Below are 19989 nucleotides of genomic sequence, written 5' to 3' on the forward strand. Positions count from 1 at the left end.
ACAATGTTCTTGACACCACCCTCTAAGGGATTTTTCTCTTTTACTTTAATATCTGACCCATTTTGGATTAGTATTGCATAGGGTATGTTTGAGCCAAATTTTTCTTTTTTCTCTCAGACTTTTTTATTCAGGATTTTTATTACTACTGAGTGAAAACTTTCCTCTCATCAATAAACTACCTTGTTATCTATATCAAATTTAAACCTACCATACATGTGGTCTATTTTTTAGCACTGTATTGTTTCATTAACATGCCTAGTAACATGCCTCTGCACTCTTGGCTTCTTTAAAAAGCTCTCATTACTTTATTACCTATTTAATTTTTGTGTGCGCATGCATGCATAACTTTAGCCCAGTGCACAAGTGGAGTGGAGAGGAAGACTTGAAGAAGTCGGTTCTCTTCTCCGACCCTGCAGACCTGAGGACTCAAACTCAGGTCACCAGATTTGTTACTGAGCACCTTTATCTGCTGAGTCATTGCACCTAGTCACTCATCTATTCTTAAATACACAGGCTCGCTACACTTTTTATAAAAACTCTGATAATTAGATACTTTAAACATTTCAAATTTGTTTGGTTATTCTGGGTTCTCTGACTTGTCAGATAAATTTTATAATCAATGTTTAAATTTCTACACCTATTTTTAAAATAGAACTAGGCTGCATCTACAACCTAGGGAAAATTAGTAGCTTGCCGAATCATCCTTTCATGACACATGGTATATATTCTATTTACTTAAGTCTTCTATAAATATTTTTTTTGCTTTGAAAATACAGGCTTTTCGTTTTCTGTTTATTGCTTATGCATATCTTTCATTTTAAAAGTTTATAGCTGCCTGTTTCTTATGGGGACCTTTCTTTGTGGGCTTCAGTTAGAATCCAGCCGACTTGCCGGGTTAGTACATGAAAGAGGGAAGGTGGATTGAGCCTCTGTGGTGTCCATCACTTCTATCCCCCCCACACCCCCTCCCTCATCCCCCACGCTTACCCACATGTTGGGTGCCATATGTGGGAAACTGTTTTTGTGGGCTTCAGTCAGAATCCAGACAACTGTTTCTATTATAAATAATACAATTGATTTATCATGTTATCCTTGTTTCAGAATTCCCATGGAATATCATTTAAACTAATCCCTTAAATAATAACATCAATTGGTCTATGTGTGCATACCATCACTCGATTCAATCACTTGGGACTAAAATAGAGATACTGGCATTTCTGGAAGGCCAATTATATTATTCTTATAATAAGACTATAAAATATTTCTAAACTTGCTTTAGAGATGAGAAAATCAAGTTTTAGGTAAGTCAGATTATCAAATCCTTGAAGCTACCTTGGACTCACATTCTTGCCATCCACTTCCCAATGCTTATAAACTTTCCACTCAGCCTCAAAATTTCTGTGCACCAACACCCAACACTGCCCCAGGGACCGACAGTTGGAAGGGGACTGCATCTCACAAACCTGTGCAGCCTACATTGGGGCAAAAGGAGTGCATAAGAAGAAAACAAGAATGAAACCTCCATTAAGAAAATGCCTCCATTTGGGAGGCAGAGTTAGGTGGATCTCTGAGTTTGAGGCTAGCCTGGTCTACAGACTGAGTTCCACTGTAGCCAGGGCAGTATAGAGAAACCCTGTTTAAAAAAAAAAACAAAACAAAGAAACAAAAACAAAAAAGAAAGAAGGAAGCAAGGAAGGGAAGGGAAGGAAGGAAGGAAAAAAGAAAGGCAGGCAGAAAATGCCTTCATGAGATTTGGCAAGCCTATAAGGCATAGTCTTAGTGATTGACAGGAGTGAGCCCAGTCCATTGTGGGTGGTGTCATCCCTAGGCTGGTTGGTGGTCCTAGGTTCTATAAGGAAGCTGAGCAAGCCATGGGGATCAAGGCAGTAAGGAGCAGTCTTCCATGGCCTCTGCATCAACTCTTGCCTCCAGGTTCTGGCCCTGTTTGAATTCTTGTCCTGCCTTCCTTCAATGATGGGCTACACTGTGGAAGTGTAAGTCAAATAAACCCTTTCCTCCCCAACTTGCTCTTGATCATGTGTTTTATCACAGCCATAGTAACCCTGACTAAGACAGATAATCCCTTGGCCTTTCTAAGATCAAGAAGATTTCCATGAGCTCAACAAAATAGAGCTGTTGACAGAGAGCAGCTCCTTGATCAACTGCAGACAGATGATATAGACTCACACTGAGTGACTGGGAACCCATCGCTTGCCCATTGGAACTTCCTTGCAAATGGCCAACTGTTTTTTCAAAAGTTTACAATCCCCCTTTCATTCCAAAGGTGTAACTGAGGAGAGTGATGAATTCCACCTGCAAGGACAGAGTATGCTAATACCTAATTTCCAGCCCCTTATTTGTTTGGGAACCTGTCCTTATAGAGCGCCTTATTTTAGAAAATGAAGAAAACTGGTTCAGGCATTGTTTGGAAATATCCACAGGTTGGAATTCCCCCATGCATTATGACAGAAAATGGTGAATAATTGTGGCAGACACTTGGGGTTGAGGTCACAGAGGCAAAGATTGGAATTCCCCCATGCATTATGACAGAAAATGGTGAATAACCATGGCAGATACTTGGGGTTGAGGTCACAGAGGCAAGCTTTGGGCTTTCTGGGTTATGATGGAAACTGAAGAAGACTGCACAGCAGGTAGAGAAGGCTGGTAAGGTGCAGAATCTAGATCAAATTTGTTGTCAAGAGGGTTGAAATGAGAAGCTAGAGGCCAGACAACCCTTCGTCCTCCCATCCTTTATACTGTATGTCATTTTAGGCCAGAGCAAGGGAAAAAACAGCATCCTGAACCTACTTCTGCTTAGAATGACATCAATATGAGAGATTCTGATTAGCCCACAGGGCATGCATCACCACACCTCGGGAACTCTGGGTTGATGTAAGTTTTTGTTTTTGTTTTTAAAGAAAAGTGTAATCACCCCATCCTTCATGATCATGCTGCCTCTTCCATTGCTAAGTCACCTTCCTGCCTGGATTCTCTGATCCAGGTGCTCATCAGAGCTCAGTGTCTGGACCCCCTCCATGAATAGCACCATCTGAGGCCACAAAAACTGAAGGGAAACATGAAGAACACAGGTGCGGCCTTCTTTTGAGTTGGCAACATGGGGAAGTTAGAAGCATTTGAGCTTATTCATACCTAGGAAGGAAGATAGAATGCCTATTCCTTTCAGACCTTGGCCTTGTGTTGCTAAACCCTAGTTTCTCAAAGTATGATGAATACTGTAATCACCAGACATAATTCTTAACAGACTAAACTGCTATCCCAATGGAGATAAAGCCTTGGGTCACTACCCAGGACTTAAGTTACTGGAAGACAAGATATAGTTAGGAGCAAATGGATGGGAGTTGACCACATGGCAGGAGTTGGATTTACCAGCGCATCTAGCTAATGTCTTAAAATGGATTACATGCTATGGCCCCTTCTCCATCACCAGAGTGAGCTCTGTCCCTGCCCACCATGTGCATGAAGGTGAGGGGAAGGTGCATGGAGATTATTCTCCTCATAGCACTCTTGACCTGGTCGTACCCCACTCTTTAGAAGTTACTGTTCTGGATCCCTCTGGCTTCGTACATTCATAATTATGCATGATACATTTTCCAACTAGTGTGCTTTGGTATTATAATGGATCATTTGTATAATTATTTATTTAATATCCACTGTTATGCATCACAGCTGCTGAGGAAGGTTGTTTAGGATGTCCATTGTCCAAGGATGCCCAGTGCAGGAGGAAGGCCTGCTCCTTTCCATTTGGCTCTGTGTCCAGGGTTGCATCTGCTGGGGTAAGGGACACCTTTGCTGAACTGCCATAGGGCAACCTCTGTGCTCACAGTGGTTCTACTCTGTGAATTCTATGAAAACAATGTTTTGTGGCAGTTTTATACCATTGTATCCTCCTGCATCAAGCCCAAGCCAAGGACATAGAAAGTTAGAAAGTGCTCAGTAAGCATGTGTGGAATGGACGTTCTCCCTGTGTGCATGCAGGAACGTGTGTGTGTGTGTGTGTGTGTGTGTGTGTGTGTGTGTGTGTGTGTGTGTGTGTGTGTGCCCATGTCCCATGGAGCCATGTGTGAAAGCCAGATGTTGATGTCCAGATCTCTTGCTCAACAGTTTCTCTTTGTTTGTTTTGGAGGCACGGTCTCTCACTGAACCTGGAGTTTGCAGGCAGGACTAGACAGGCTAGCAAGCAGATTCTCAGGATCCACCAGTCTCCACCCCCAGTACTGGGATTACAGATACATACTGCCACACTTGGTTCTTTCATGGATGATAGGGATCTAGAGTCAGACCCACATGTTGATTCAGCAAGCACTTTACCCAATGAGCTACCTTCCCAGTCCAAATGAATGCTTTTTAAAATAGATTGCAGGATACTGGGGGTTTTTACCAAAGATAGGAACTAAGCCACAGGGTCACAGGACAAAGTCATGGGGAGAAGTTATCCTTGGAGTCAGATCCTTTATTTGACCACAGTCGACAATTACAACAATTTTCTTCCTTTTTTTTAAATGATTAGAATCTTGCCTGACTTGTAAGATGAATAATGTCTAGGACAGACTATCAAACACTTTCCCCAAAGACCACATTAATAAAGGACAAGAAAATAACAATATAAGCCAAGTCCTTCTCAAGGTTACTAGCCACCACAGTATGGGGGAGGGCTTCTCCATTAGAAGGTGCTCCTGAGTAACAATCAAATAAGCCCAAGGAAAGCCAGGATCAACCTCCTCCTCTCCCCCTTACAGCAAGGAGCAGACCTTAGTTCATTCCTCATGACCCAGAAAGCTGATACAGATCATCGTATGAGAAAGACCAACCCAGAGCCTGGAACTGGATCCACTGAGGGACGGCAATCAGCACAAAGAGGCTCCCACAAAAGCTGGAAAGCTCTAGAAATGCCCATACACTACAACATAGAATACCAGATCTGCAGAGTGAAGACACTATTTGCTTCCACTCCTACAAGTCCTGGGTCCCCCACTTCCACCCCAAGCTTCGGGGTGAATGACACCTAAAGTACAGACATTCCTCTAGCTCTTTCCAACCCTGGGCCAGGCCCACAGCTCAACAGAAGGAGGCAGGAGGGCTCCAGCACACACCAGACTGCTTCTACATGCCTGGCACAAGGCTGGTACTCAACACTCTTTATTCCAGCAATACCCAAGTCTTCTGTAGGCATATGAAGTTCTCTTGGGAAGTAGATGGAATGGAAGCCAACAGCGACCACTCATCTCATAGCTCAAAGGGAACTGGTAGCTATATCCTGGCCCTGTCATCTCCTGAGGGAAGAGAAAAACCCTGAGTGGTGAGGAGATCACAGCACGAGTCTCTCTTACTAGGATCAAAGAAAGGTATGGGCTTGCCACAGATGGCAGAGTTCAGTTCATAAAACAAGAGTAAGAGTTTTAAATGTGAGGCTTCATCAGGGAGGCTGAGGGTCCATGGAGCCAATGGGAGCTTGAAGGACCTAGAGTGCTGAGTTTTTATTAGGAATGACTTTGTGCAAAGAAACTATACAATCATTAAGCCTGTGCTTCTAAAGAATAGACAATTTTGCTTAATAAATCACCAGGCAGACCAAAGACAAGGAATTGTGGACAGAAAATATATGGGAACAGAACAAGCCTTTGTGTCTCAAGAAAAGCACATCCCATCCCCTTGAGTGGAAATGATCATTTCATTCTGCCCTCAGTGTTTCAAGGGTCAGAGTGCTCTTGGAAGCTGAATGTATTCCTTTCTCAAACAAGGCTGTTGGCAATGTGGAATGTCCTGAAATCATGACCTGAGTGATGACATTGGGATCCTAAACACACATATATATAGCATAAATATAGCTTTAGTTTAGGTTTTATCCAGTTAAGCCAACAAATCAATCTGCTCAATAAATATCTGGAGTAGCTATTTTGGACTGTTCGTTAATTCAGACAGTAGGGACACTTCAGAGCCAGAGTCTTTCTAGCTCATTCCCAGATGGAGCTAAAGGTAGATACTGCAAGAAAATAACTAACAAATGATGATGATGTAGGCAGACTCAGTTAAACATTCTGACAAGGACTTGTGAAGGGGAAAGTCAGGGTCTGGGATCTAGAGTCATGGTTGAGGCCCACGGAGCCAGAAACACTAGGAGCACCTAGGAGGCAGCCACAGATATCCTAGTTTGGGGTGCCTTCAAGATGAGGCCTTGGGATGAACTAAAGTGCCAACAGTATATTAACAAGATGAATCAGGAAGTCCCCAAGTGAGCCCAATGTGAGAAGGGAGCTGTCAGAAAGTATGGAGGAGCAAGTGATGACCCCAGGCAGGTACAGCATAGTCTACTTGGTGACTCTGGGCACTCTTGAGGCTCACACAGGGCACAGGGAGCTAGATATGCATACATTTCCTCAGTCAGAATTACCTAGAGATTGCTCTGAGATGGTTGTATAACAATTCCCAAGCAACCCATCTGCTGTGGGCATGAGCTGAATTGCTAGAATCCAGAAAAAACTCTTGCCAAGGAAGGTGGCTGCTGATGGCTGGGCATCAGATCAGTGTGTAGGGACAGAGAAAGGGTTGAGTGGGTGAATATGGGAAATCCAAGACAGCACATGGAGGAAAGGGGAAGGCGGGGAGGGCAAAGATCAAGAAAGGAAAGGAACTATCTAGAGTCTGGGTTCTGATATCAGACAATCTGGGTGTAAATTAGTTCTATCATAGGCTGGCCATGTGCCACTTGGGGATTGATTACTATGCTGTCTGAGCCTTGGCAACAAGACAAATCTTAAGTAATGAATTCAGAAATACATGATGAATATTAAAGGAAGTAGGGCTCTCCAGGCCTTTAACACAATGCTTGAGACATGTTATTGTTTTGTGTTTCATCAAGAGGATGGGAGTGAGGGGCTAAGATGCAGAAACAAAGGGAAAGAAGAGGACTTGAGACCATTAGGGCAGCAAAGGTCTCTAGACTGTTAGAGTCTAGGTATTGGTTGTGGGTGGATTGGAAGCCACTGATGGCTTTTAGCAGAGGGGTGAGTTGAAACAGCTATTCTAGGATGTAGTGGCCTCCAAAAATATGGAACACATTTCCTTCTACATCTCCCTCCCATGCTAAGGTTGCTGATGGCAGAGGAAGAAAGTGTTGCTTTGCATTAAATAACCGGAATCCAAAAGTTAATGGGAGGAAAGATGCATTAGTTTGAATCATCCTAAGATGCCCTGACTTGCCTGTGGAAAGATCTGTTTCATTTGCCTTTGGCAGACATAATTCTCTGACCATGCTGACTCGGGTTGCCATCCAAAGGAGTTTACATTTTCCAACCAGCTGCCAATGGTGTGGAAAGTGTACCCCTAAAAGTACTGGGAGGCATAGGGAAGCTTGGAGAAAAGTGGTCGATATGGAGGCCATGGAAATATATGTATGCTAGTAAGTTCTACTCAAAAGAAGAAATAAAATAATCTTTTAAGGGAATGTATTTGAATGTGGAAACATGCACACGCGTGCGCGCACACACACACACACAGAGCTGGTGATTCTGAACCTAAAAGATAATAGTTTTATGATATGACCTAGGCTGAGGATGGTCATGGTCATTTATCTCAGAAATAGCTAGCTCTATTTCTAAAGAAGGGGATTATGGAACATTGTTGACTCCTGATATCTACCTTTTAAATTATTTTCAGGCTTACTGAGGTATGACTGATCATGATGTTCTATATATTCAAGATGTATATTATGGGTTATATCTTAAATGCCCCTCCCCCAAATCTCATGTGTTGATGCCTTGGTGTCTCAGTAATTACACTGATGACAGTCAATCCTGATTGCCACCATAGTGGATTGAGAGAGTCCTAGAACATTAGAATACTACACATTTGGGTGTGTCTGTGACTTGAAGCCAGTGAATCTGCTCTGCGTGTGGACAGCACAGTTCAATAGGCTGGGGAGCTAGAAGGATCCAAAGGAGGAAGTCCAGTAGCATGGGCCAACTTAACTCTTTGGCAAATGTGTCTATTGCTATCGTATCACACACACACACACACACACACACACACACACACACACACACACACACAAACACCCCTCACAGACACACACCTCTAGAGAACCTAAACTAAGAAAGCAATGTTGGAAACTCCAGGAGGTAATAGGGGGTTTGTCCTTGAATGACTCCTTTATACCACCACCCCAAAATCAGGTAAACAGCCTGTCTCTAGCATGCACCTCCTATCATAATGGTCTGCCTCATCATGAGCCAAAATAATCAAGACAAATGACAATGTCACAGCAAACTGAAAAATGTCAACAAGGAGACAAACACAAAAGAGAACCATATGGAAACATTAGAGTTAAAAAGTACAGTAACTGAAATGAAGAGTTCACCAGAGAGGTTCAAGAGTAGATTAGAAGTGTCAGGAGACAGAATTAGGACATTCATCGATATCCAATAGGGAGGATACAATCCAAAGAAGAAAAGGGGAAAAATCAACAAAATGAAACAGAGTCTCAGAGAACAGAAATGTGAGTCATCCAAGCATACTAATGCTCCTGAAAAAGAGGTGGAAGAGAGGCCAGGTAGTGGTGGCACACACCTTTAATCCCAGCACTTGGGAGGCAGAGGCAGGTGGATCTCTGTGAGTTCAAGGCCAGTCTGGTCTACAGAGTGAGTTCCAGGAGAGGCTCCAGAGCTACACAGAGAAACCTTGTCCCCTGGAGAGAGAGAGAGAGAGAGAGAGAGAGAGAGAGAGAGAGAGAGAGAGAGAGAGAGAGAGAGAGAGAGGGAGGGAGGGAGGGAGGGAGGGAGGGAGGGAGGGAGGGAGGGAGGGAGGGAGGGAGGGAGGGAGGGAGGGAAGAGACAGGGGGTGGAAGAAAGAACAGAATATTTAAAGAAATCAATGAAACACATTAGTGTACACACCTAAGAAACCCAACAAACTACAAATAGATAAAAATAAAGACTCCTCATAGAGACAAACCATAACAAATATAAAAATAGACAAGAGTAAGGATATACTAAAAGTTTCAAGACAAAAAATGACTTGCTGCATATAAGGGAACCTAATAAGGTTAATATCTGGCTTCTGGTTACAAAAAATCACAGGAGAAAACAGTATCATAGTTCAAATTGCTCAAAGGAAACAATTGTTAATCAAGCCCAAGAAGATTACCTGTCAAATATGAAGGCAAACTAAAGATGTCCTCAGAGAAATTAAGTTGTTAGCTAACTCATCTTGCTAACTCTCCTTATTAAAAAAAAAAAAAGCAAAAGAAGTCTTCAAGCTGAAATGAGCGACTTTAGGTATTAATTTCAATACTCACAGATACCAAAGAATACCCCTAACACTTCTAAAGCCAGCATAAACATGGATCTCTTCATCATGCTCTTAAAAAAGCAAGTGTATTGCTGGGCCTCTGCTGTCTCAAAGGGGGATGGCTTTGCTAATAACAACACAGCAGAGTATGGTAGAAGCAGAGTTGGACTGGATTAAGATAATGACATGGATGGTAGCTCACCTTTAAGACTCCACAACAGAGATGGCCCAACTTAAAAACCATTAATGGGTCTGCAAAGAGAATTATCCAAAGAAGACACAAAACTGACAATAAGCACATGGAAGGATTTCAGCCCTAGCAGTTGAATGTGCATTATCTCCCCCAGAATCACATGCTCAAATGCTTGCTTCCCTGCTGGTGGTACTATATTGGGAGGTTGTGATGGTTCCTGGATATAGCTGGCTGGCAGACTTAGGGCCAGGAGTGGTGCTGAGTGATACACCCTGCCCCCCACTTGGGATGGAGCCTCTTTGATTCCTAGTTACCTATGCAAATTAACCAGTGCTTTATGTAGCTGCTGCCAGCCATCTCCATCATGTTGGATGGCATTTCCTGAACCATGAGCCAGAATAAACCCTTCCTGCCTTAGGATATTTTGTCAGATATCACTAGCACCAAGTAAAAATAACAGGTAAAATCATAAAGGAAATGCGAAACAAAATTACAAGCAGACCACAGTTTACACCAAAAGATGGGATGTAGCTAGTGACAAAGATAGAGTGCCAGAGACCTCATTTACTTCTGGTGGGAATAGAAAATGGTGCAACTGCTCTGGAAAACAGGAACACAGCTTCTCAAAGCAGTACGAAGCAGCTATGAGGTCCATCTTCCCATAGCTAGTTATAAGCCTCCACCTGTCCCCCCCCCCCAAAAAAAAACCAGAAGTACCCACACAAATGTATACAGGTATTTATGTATTGTTATTTCTCATAGTCCAAAGCTAAAAACAGCTCAAGTGTCCATCAATCAATAAGTTATGTCATATATCCACACAGTAGAACATTACAGGACTGTGAAATGCTCAGCCTCAGATAGGATATCAATGATACACCCCTGCCTCCCCACAAGGCTCAGGGATCATCACAGAAGAGGGTGTGGAAAGACTGGTGCACCTAGGGGTAGCAGATGCCTAAAATAAAGCAGCATCTTCCTGACACAGCAGGGCAGCTGTGCAGATGAACTTGCAGCAGCAGCTGGGACAGCAAACACAAGGTCTGTGCAAGCTCAAGCCAGGCAGAATGCAGAACTGAGAGGAAGGGCAACACAAATCCCCATCCCGGGCTAAGGAGCAATTGGTAACTGATAGCTGTTAGGAGAGGAAGAGTCAGTTTCCTATAAGATCCACCGAGTCTGGAGGATGTCCACACACCCAAGAATATATGGGCACCAGAGATGATGGCTTAAAAAAAACAATGAGAACACAAAGTTGAGTGAGTAGAGAAGAAAGGGTGGATCTGGAAGGAATTGGGGGGTGAAATGATCAAAATTCTCAGTAATTAATAAAATATTTAAAATAAATTATTGATTAATGCTGCAACATTAATGAACCCTGAAAACATTACACTAGAAATGAAATACACCAGTTACACAGGGCTGCATGTTACATGACTGAGTTTATTTGACTTGTGTGGAAGAGACAACCAGTGGCTGACTGGCTCTGGGGAGGTGAGAGATGGGCTAGTGAGAGCGAATGGCTTGGTTCTGTCCTAGGCTGAGACTGAACCTATAAAATCCCTGTGAATGGACTATAAACCACAAGCTATAAGCATATACCACAAAATATTTTAATGGTTGAACTGTATCATAAGTAAGTTTTATTTCAATAAAAAATTTCAGACTAGCTTTTGAAAATGCCCAAGCTGTTTATAACAAAAACTATAAAAATACTACATAGAAAAAGATCTTTATAAATAAATGGAGAAATAGATTGTTGATGGAGCAGAACACTCGATAGCGAAGAGACCTCTACTCTCTCTCTCAGGGCAGTCTACTGACTTTACCTACACCAGCTCCACCACACCCCTGGAAGGGCTCAGAGAAACATATGAGCCAATTCTAAAGTATGTGGAAAAAGAAAGAGCTTGTAATTGCCAAAGGCAATCTTGATAAAAAAGAGCAGAGATGAAGGAAGGGCTCAAACCGCCTGACTTCAACCTGCATTGTGCCGCTATGGTAATCGATAGGGTGGGGTCAGCTTAAGGGGAACAGCATGCACAATGCAGAAACAGCCCCATACTTTAACACTCGATTAGCTTTTGCAGAGGCACTAAAGCAATCTTATGGAGAAATGGAAGTCTCTTCAAGAAAGGAAGCTGAATAGTTAGCTCAATATGGAAATATATCAGCTTCAAACTCCACCTCACACTGTGGATAAAAACTGATTTGAGAAAAGCATCTGAGTCAAAACAAAAGTCATAAAGTTTTCTTGAAAAGGCTGCTTTTTATTCACATGTGTGCATGCCATGTGTTCAGCACATGTGCAGATGCCCACAGAGGTCAGAAGAGGGCATCAGACGTCCTGAAGCTGGAGTTACAGGAGAGCTGCCTGACATGGGTGTAGGAACCAGCATTCTTAACCTTTAAGCCACCTCTCCAGTCCCAATAATAAAGTTGTTTGTTTGTTTTGAAACGTGAAGTTTATCTTTGCAACTTCAGGGTAACAAAGCGAATTTTACTCAGCATACAGTAATAACCACAAAAGAAAAAGATCTATTCAAATTCTAAACTGGGTATGCACCATCAAGAAAACTAATGAGCAAACAAATATCTCCATTACAATGGGAGAAAATATCACACCACATTTATCTGGTCCAAAAAGGGAGGAAAAAAGCTTATAAACAGAATATGGGAAACACTACCAGCTAACCTTAAATAAAGAGAGAAAATGAACTTGAGCCAATGATATGCAAATAGGGAGATAGGTGAACAGTCACTATGCAAAAGATGCGACTACACAGTGTCATTAGTCATCAGGGAAGGGCAAAGTAAATCCACACCAAGATGAGTAAAATTAAAAAGGCTAATAACACCAAATGTTAGTGTGATACAAAAGTTAGCATGCATTGACAGCAGGAAGGTAAACTAAGGTGCTTTAGAACAGAGGTCAATAGCTTCCTCTAATGTTAAAAATTGATAACTTCTGACCTACAAGTGCTGCTCATAAGTACTTTAAAAGACAAAATAACAACATGTATCAATGGAAAGAACTTCATAAAAACATTTATGGTGGATTTATTTATAACTGGAGAAACTCCCAATGCTACCAAAATGGAATGGACAAGCAGATTTGTGGTACTCAATAGGGTGACACAGAGCTCAGCAATAAAAAGGAATACATGACTGATATTTACAGCTGGATGAACTAAAAGATCAAAAGCTCTGGTGCCCTGAAGAGAGCACGTTGTATGAGTCCTACACATGAAGTTTAAATAGACAAAGATAACCTGTTGTTTATAAAAGAAAAACAAAAAGAAAGAAAGAAGGCATAGGAGAGCCAAAGAGTGGGTATCTGTCACCAGTGGCTGAAGTGGACAGAAAGGAAACATCAGTGACCAGCGTTTTCATCACTGCGATACCCATCTGTTGGGACTGATTGGCTCCGACTTATACATTTCAAAGCATGAATCATTAACATGGTTAAAAAGAAAAATATTGTTACCTTCTATCGGTGGGTTGAGGAAGCAGCAGGAAAAACAAAAACAACCAAGTGAAAAACAGGAAAGAAGAATGGTAGAGTCAGATTTTTATCACCATGACCAATACCCGAGAGAAAGCACTTAAGCAGAGGGACGCCTGTCTCTGCTCACAGTTTCAGAAGTTCCCTGGTCACCGGCCCTTGGCTCCATTGTTGCTTGGTTACTGCAAGGAGCAACTGCTCATGTCATGGTGGTCAAGAAGCAGAGAGAGAATGCCTGTGGCCGTGGGCTTCCAGCTTCTCTCTTGTCCCATCCATGGCACCTACATTTGGGGCAGGTCTTCCCCTCTAGTCAGTGATTTCTGGAGAACCTCACAGACACCACAGGTATGTTTTACTGGTCTCCTAGGTGCTTCGTAAGCCAGTCAAGTTGCTGAGCCAGACTGGTATGCCTGGGGCGTGAGGATTCCTCAGGCACCCACTTCTCACGTAATATATACAAAACTTTTATGATAAAATGTTAAGACTAAATAAAGTGGGGGAGAGAAGGAAGGGAGAAAGGGAAGGAAATAGGGAGAGAGGTGGACAGGTAGACAAGGACTCAATTGGAACCATTAATATGACTTTGATCTTTTTTCTCACACGATACATAGACATACACAGATACACACATCCACACTGATACATGGGCATACACAGACACACACAGATTCACACTGACACATAGACATACACAGACACATATATACATAGGTGAACAGACACACAGAAACATAGCTGCATAGATACAGTACAGTTACATAGACAGACACATGTGCATGAAAACATTATACATACAATCAAAAATGTCTCCAGACATTGTTAAATGCCACTGTGGAAGAACAAACAATCCAGTTAAGAATGACTGCACTAGAATATGCATTCTTGATGAAGATGCCACCCCTTTGAGGAATGAAAATTGGCTCTTGGAAAGATGAAGAGTCTTACATATACACTACAGCCATTCAGAAAAATAATCATCAGAGGGGAACTATGAGGAACTCTTGCCAAGTTCGATGATGTCTCTTGACATGCTGGTGATGCTGGGACCTTTTATTCTTAAGTACATTAAAGGAAATATAATCTGTGGCACTAAAATTTCATTGTGGGATGTAGGGGTAAGTGTCACTAGCTTCACAGGAGGAAGTGGGGGATTATGATAAACAGACAGAGACACACTGCTCCACAGTGCGATGCTTGTCATGCTGGGAGTTAGTGCTTGCCTAGCATGTATGAGCATGTGTGAAGCCCTGGGCTTAATTCCTAGTACTGACCTGAGCTTTCTCTCCCTCCAGACATTTGTCTGCTCAAAGTTAGCCATCCAGCATGGAGGCAGTTCTTCCCATGAGTAGAAAGACAGGACTAAATAAAGGCAGTCATTCCTCAGAATCTTCCCAATTCGGGAAGCTTGGGACAAAGGATAATAAATTGGGGTGGGGAGAGAACTACGAAGGGCTCGTAGCACACATGTCTGCTATGTTCCTCGTCATGACAATAAGATTGTAAGCTTTGCTGTTTACACTACAAGACAAATCACATTCTGTGTGACCTCAAATCACCAGCAGTGTGTCCTGGTTGAACCAATGACCTATGTAGCCCATGCCCTTTCATTCAACGCTTAAAAGAAGCGATTGTCAGGTACTCTGGCCACCCACAGAAACCCACTGATAGCAATGGTGTTTCATCAAAGGTGGCACAACAAAAGAATCTTGCCACGGTTCCTCTTTCTCCACGCAGAAGCCAGCCTAGCCACTTAAGCCCCAGCTGCTGTATGACATTGAATATTCATGCTTGATGGAGTTCAACCTGGCACAGACAAGATCTTGAGATAATTTCCCAAGTCGTAGCTAAAACCTATTTAGATTCCATTGCCAAGAGCAAACACCCAGACGCTGAGCTCGAGAAGACAGACACACTAGTGGACACTCTGCTTTCAAGGACTTTGCTGTCAGAAACACCACCGAGGCTGAACAAGAACCTAACAACAAATGGATCATCTACACTGAAGGCATCAGAGCATTGTGGTGATGCTTCTGACTTGAGAGTGGTTGAGGAGTGGAGAGACAGAACCGTGGCTAACTTTATATCAGTGTGACTCATTACAGTTGCCAGTCGCTTGATCCGACCCACTTTAAACATTGCTGTGCCCTGGGAAGTGACAGTTTCATACTCAGTTGACTTTAAACATTCAGATTTCATGCTGCACAGTTAGAGGGCCTCATCCCATCAGCTGTAAACTTTAATACAGAAGACTGAGCTTTCCCCAAGAAGAAAGAAAATGTGTCTTCACAAGTGTTACATAGAGGGCTGAAAACACAGCTCAGGGTTGGGTCATTTGCCTACCATGTGTGATACATGGCTTCAGTTTCCAGCATGGAGCGTGGTGCTCAGTGATAAAGCATGTGTCTGACACACAAAGCCTTGGGTTTGATGCTCAGCACTTTATAAACCAGATAAGATGGGGCCTGCCTGTAATGCTAGCATTTCTGAGGTGGAGGCAGGAGGATTAGCAGAGTTGCCTTTGGCTATGCACACATACAGTTAATATGCACACATGCACCCAGATACTCAGCCTGGGTTCAAGGTCAGCCTGGGCTACAGGAGACTCTGTTATTAAAAAATAAATCAGTGCCACATAGAAACCTTGCCTGAGTATCCCACCTTGATGATCTGTCCAATATATTTTGGATTCAAGATGATAACATGAACTTAACTTTGAAGTTCTATCCTGCCAGCCTGCCCAACTGAGACTTGCCAGCCATACTGTCCCATGAGCCCGTTCCTTCGAATGCATGTCTTGAGAAAGACAGAAAGACACTCTATGGGTTCTATCTCTGGAGGACCCTGACAAGTCCAAGCAGAATGTGGATTTCATCTGGCAGTACGTGAACTCCACCCCACTGCAGGGAGAAGAAAAGGAGAGAAAAACAGCTGCTGCTGACTTACCAGGCTGAAGACTGGTAACTCTTCCCTCCTATAGAAGACAGCAATGATAAGAAGCAGCCCTTTCAATGAATAAGACCCTGAAAACTTTGTAGCCAGAGGCATCAGCCACAGTGAAAGGCAGATGAGCCAGGACTTCAGAAACAGGATAGCAGAGAGTCCCTGCAAGGAGAAGCCAAGCCTCTCACATTCCATCCCGTAAAGCCCAGAAGTCACCTACAACCTGGCTGTAGAAGCTTTGGCCTTTCGGGAAAAAAAAAGGAAGTAGAGGGTCTCATGGAGTAACCATACTGAAAACAGTGTGACTGACAGAAGTCGAGGGAGTAACTCAAGAAGCACCAAGGCCTCTCGCATAGTACCTGGAGCTCTGATTCATACCTCTGGAAGAACTGGGGAGCCTTCCCTGAGGATCCAACAGACTTGGGGCAAAGGCCAGATGTTAGCAAGCAGGGCCCATGCCTGAGCTCAGCTCCTCAACTGCCAGTCATGGGTGACAAAGACCAGTTAATGTGCCTTGTCTGGGTAGCTTTAGCCATCCATCCTTAAGTTAGAACACTAGGTATTTGAACAAAACAGCACGTGAGGACACAGGAGGCAAGGCAAAACTCACAGACGCAGAGAGCTACGAGTTAACCCAGCATCTGTGACACAGGAGGCAAGGCAAAGCTCACAGACACAGAGAGCTACGAGTTAGCCCATCTGTGACACAGGAGGCAAGGCAAAACTCACAGACACAGAGAGCTAAGAGTTAGCCCATCTGTGACACAGGAGGCAAGGCAAAACTCACAGACACAGAGAGCTAAGAGTTAGCCCATCTGTGACACAGGAGGCAAGGCAAAACTCACAGACACAGAGAGCTAAGAGTTAGCCCATCTGTGAGAAAAAGAACACGGCATTAAATTTGTTAAAAATCCAAAGTTTGAGAAAGTTCTTAGAAATGAAAAATAGTGCCAATTCTATAGAATTTTTAAATCTCTAAGAGGTGGTTATAAAGCAAACAAAAGGCAGACAACAGGAAAAAATAATGGAAGAGGAACTCAGTATCTGCCCATACAGACCTAGAAAAGAAACAGGGGCACAGAAACAGGAGTGACAAAAATTCCCAATTAAAAAGACACATCCAGTGACCAGGACAATGAAAACAGAAATAGAAGTTCAGTGGGGTATGTCATTGTGAAGTTTCAGATGACCAGTGGTAGAGAATGGATCCTTAAGAAGTCACAGAAGGGGAGAGAAAAGTAAAAGTGACGTGTTCTCGTCTCAAGTCAGGACCTCATGTGACTCAGGCTAGCCTTGAACTCCCTGGAGCTTTGGATGATCTTGAACTCCTGCCTCTACCTCCGGATTGCTGGAATTTACAGACATGCACCCTTACACTCATTAGTTCAGTGCCAAAGCTTGTGTGTGCTAGGCAAAAAGGGTACCAATTGAGCCACAGCCTCAACCCCCCAAGACAAGACAAAGAAAGCGCCTCCATCACACACATCTCAGGCACATTGTCACCCGGAGACCCTCCTGGAAGTGACTGCAAGCCTGAACTTCCACACTCAGATCATAAAACCTCAAGCGGGTAACTCATGTTACTCTCTAGTGAGAAACCAAGAAAGTTTCCCTTCTGGAGGCTGTCCCTGTGCCCGGACTGCCTTTCTAGGTCCTCTATTCTCAGCATGTGGCATCCCAACACTAGTGTTCGCCCTCACATCTAAGGACACAGTCAAATTTGCCCTTGCCTTCTCCACCCAGTGCTCAGTCCAGTACCCGCTAAACACTAAGGGCTCATAAATTCAGTTATAATGGATATGCTTTTATACCTTCTCTGCCATAAAAATGTATCCCATAAGCAACAGATGTCCTATTTTATGTAGTGCCAGACTTGTTAAAAGTGAGATTTCCAGGGCTGGAAATGCAAATCAGTGGAATAGCACTTGCTTGACAATACTGAGGTCCTGGATTCCATCCCTAGCGCCATTTAAAAAACAAACAAGAACATCCATGTGAGTGCCCTGGTCTTGTTTTAGCTTTTGTTTAGTGGGTTGGCTGGTGTCCTAGTTTGCTTTGTATTGCTGGGATAAACACCAGGACTAAAAGTAACTTGGAGAAAACTCAGGTTAGTTAGCTTATACTTCCACATCACAGTCCATCACTGAGGGAAGTCAGGGAAAAACCCAAGGCAGGATCCTAGAGACAGGAACTGAATCTGAAACCACGGAGGATGCTGCTTACTGGTTTGTTCCCCATGGCTTGCTCAGCCTGTTTTCTTACAGCACGCAGGACCACCAGCCCAGGGATGGCACTGCCCACAGTGGGCTGGGCTCTCTCACATCTATCATTAGTCACTGTGTTACTTTGACAAAAACAAAACCAACACCACCAACAACAAAAACCTAACCAGCCCAGCTGGTTTAAGACAAGAGTTTTGCTATGTAGTCTAGACTGCACTCAATCCCATTATTCCTCTGGCCCTACCCCCCCTTTTCTGCAATTGTAGGTATCCTGTCTTAATGATGTTTTGTGATACTGCTGCTTTGCAGTATTGGTACCAGCAAGGCTGCTGATCTTTCTCCACAAAGGGAAGATCATAACTATAATTCCATGGGCCCAATGTCCCTTTCACAGCTAGCTATTCAGTTCTGTCATTGTAGAGTGAAAGCCGCCACAGAGAACACGTAGAGGAATGGGCATCCTGATGTTCCAGTGCAGAGTGACTATAGATAGGAGTAGTGGCTGGATGTGGTCACATGCTGACACCTGGATGTGACTGCTCTCACCAGGGGTGGAAAGGAACTCTTGACTCCCACCATTCTTGCAGGACAGATGTTTCTTTACAGTTTGGCAGGACCACGGTTTGTTATCTCCGACATCTCACTCATTACAGATTCTCCTCCCAGAAGCTGAACTGATACCCAGTCAAAACTTGAGACAATTCCCTGTTCGAAACCCTTATATTCAGCCCCTGGAGAAGGCACAATGCTAACTTTCTTTAAATTCTAACTTGCTCTGTGCCATTGTGGTCCCTGCTCTTCCAATCAAGGATACTTGGGCTGTCTCACAGAGCAAATCTCCCGAGAACGCTGCTATGGGTCTTTGCTGAATGCATGAGCACACCACACTAGAGTCATTCAGCTACTCAAGGGAGATTCAGATCAAGCTCTTTTGTTTCCAAAACAAATCGATTTCTGTTCTTAAGTTTGAAGAAAAACCAAGTGTTCCACAGGATGATATGAGAATATGGATTGCATCCAGCCACCAGCGATCTGTGAATAGAGGAGCCTGTCCCATGTCTCTTTAGCCTGGGATCCACCTAATCCAGTCAGTCACCCAAGTCTAGACTGGAAAATTGGTCTTGCAAGGATCATGGAGTATTGGTAACAAAATAAGGGTCCACTGAGGTCATCCCTTCTGAGGAGTGATGGGAGATGTCATTCTGTAAATCTGTCTCTTATTGGTTGTTGAATAAAGCACTGTTGGCTAATAGAGAAGCAAGATAGGTGGGACTAGGAGTCAAGGAGGATTGTTGGGAAGAGAGGCAGAGAGAGACACCAGGTAGGCAGCCAGAGGAGTAAGAGGTTCGGACCCTTTTCTCCAGTAAGAGAAATACATAGATTAACAAGTATGGGTTAAATACTTAAGTCAGAGATAGCCAGTAAGAAACCAATCAAATGGCCAACAGATTTATAATTAATATAGTGTCCTGTGTGTTACTTGGGGACCACAACCGCGGCAGGGCCCAAGGCAACTAGCAAGGAAGACTACACTCCACAGAGGAGCAAAAAGTCACACCAATCATGAGGTGTCCTAAAAATGACAATAAGAAACCCAGGGCAGGGCACTGATGGGTTTCTCAGGATAAGGCAGCTCCCTTCAAGTTAACACTGCCCTGTCACAAGCAGGGGAAGAGCACAGATGCAAACAACATCATCAAAACCCATAGGATGTAATGGAATTATCGTGTCTGCCAACAAGAGCACACATTAATGTCTTAAGGAGCCATGAGGCAGGAGGTATAACAGCTCCTGCCTGAAAGCCTGTCAAGCACAGATCCCTGGAA

At 43.4% G+C, this 19989-nt stretch overlaps 1 protein-coding gene and 1 long non-coding RNA gene across 2 annotated transcripts in view; one reads left to right on the plus strand and one right to left on the minus strand.

Annotated features, from left to right (window-relative positions):
* Positions 1–19989, minus strand: part of Plpp4 (phospholipid phosphatase 4) — a 133208-nt gene that overhangs the window by 36718 nt on the left and 76501 nt on the right. The window lies entirely within an intron of this gene.
* Positions 2578–5899, plus strand: LOC121142777. The gene is made up of 4 exons (XR_005879875.1): positions 2578–2664; positions 2773–2892; positions 3688–3794; positions 4758–5899. It is a non-coding gene; the product is annotated as an uncharacterized LOC121142777 (long non-coding RNA).

This window comes from Mesocricetus auratus, unplaced genomic scaffold, assembly GCF_017639785.1.
Source record: "Mesocricetus auratus isolate SY011 unplaced genomic scaffold, BCM_Maur_2.0 Super-Scaffold_4256, whole genome shotgun sequence".
In the NCBI taxonomy this organism is placed as follows: Eukaryota; Metazoa; Chordata; class Mammalia; order Rodentia; family Cricetidae; genus Mesocricetus; species Mesocricetus auratus.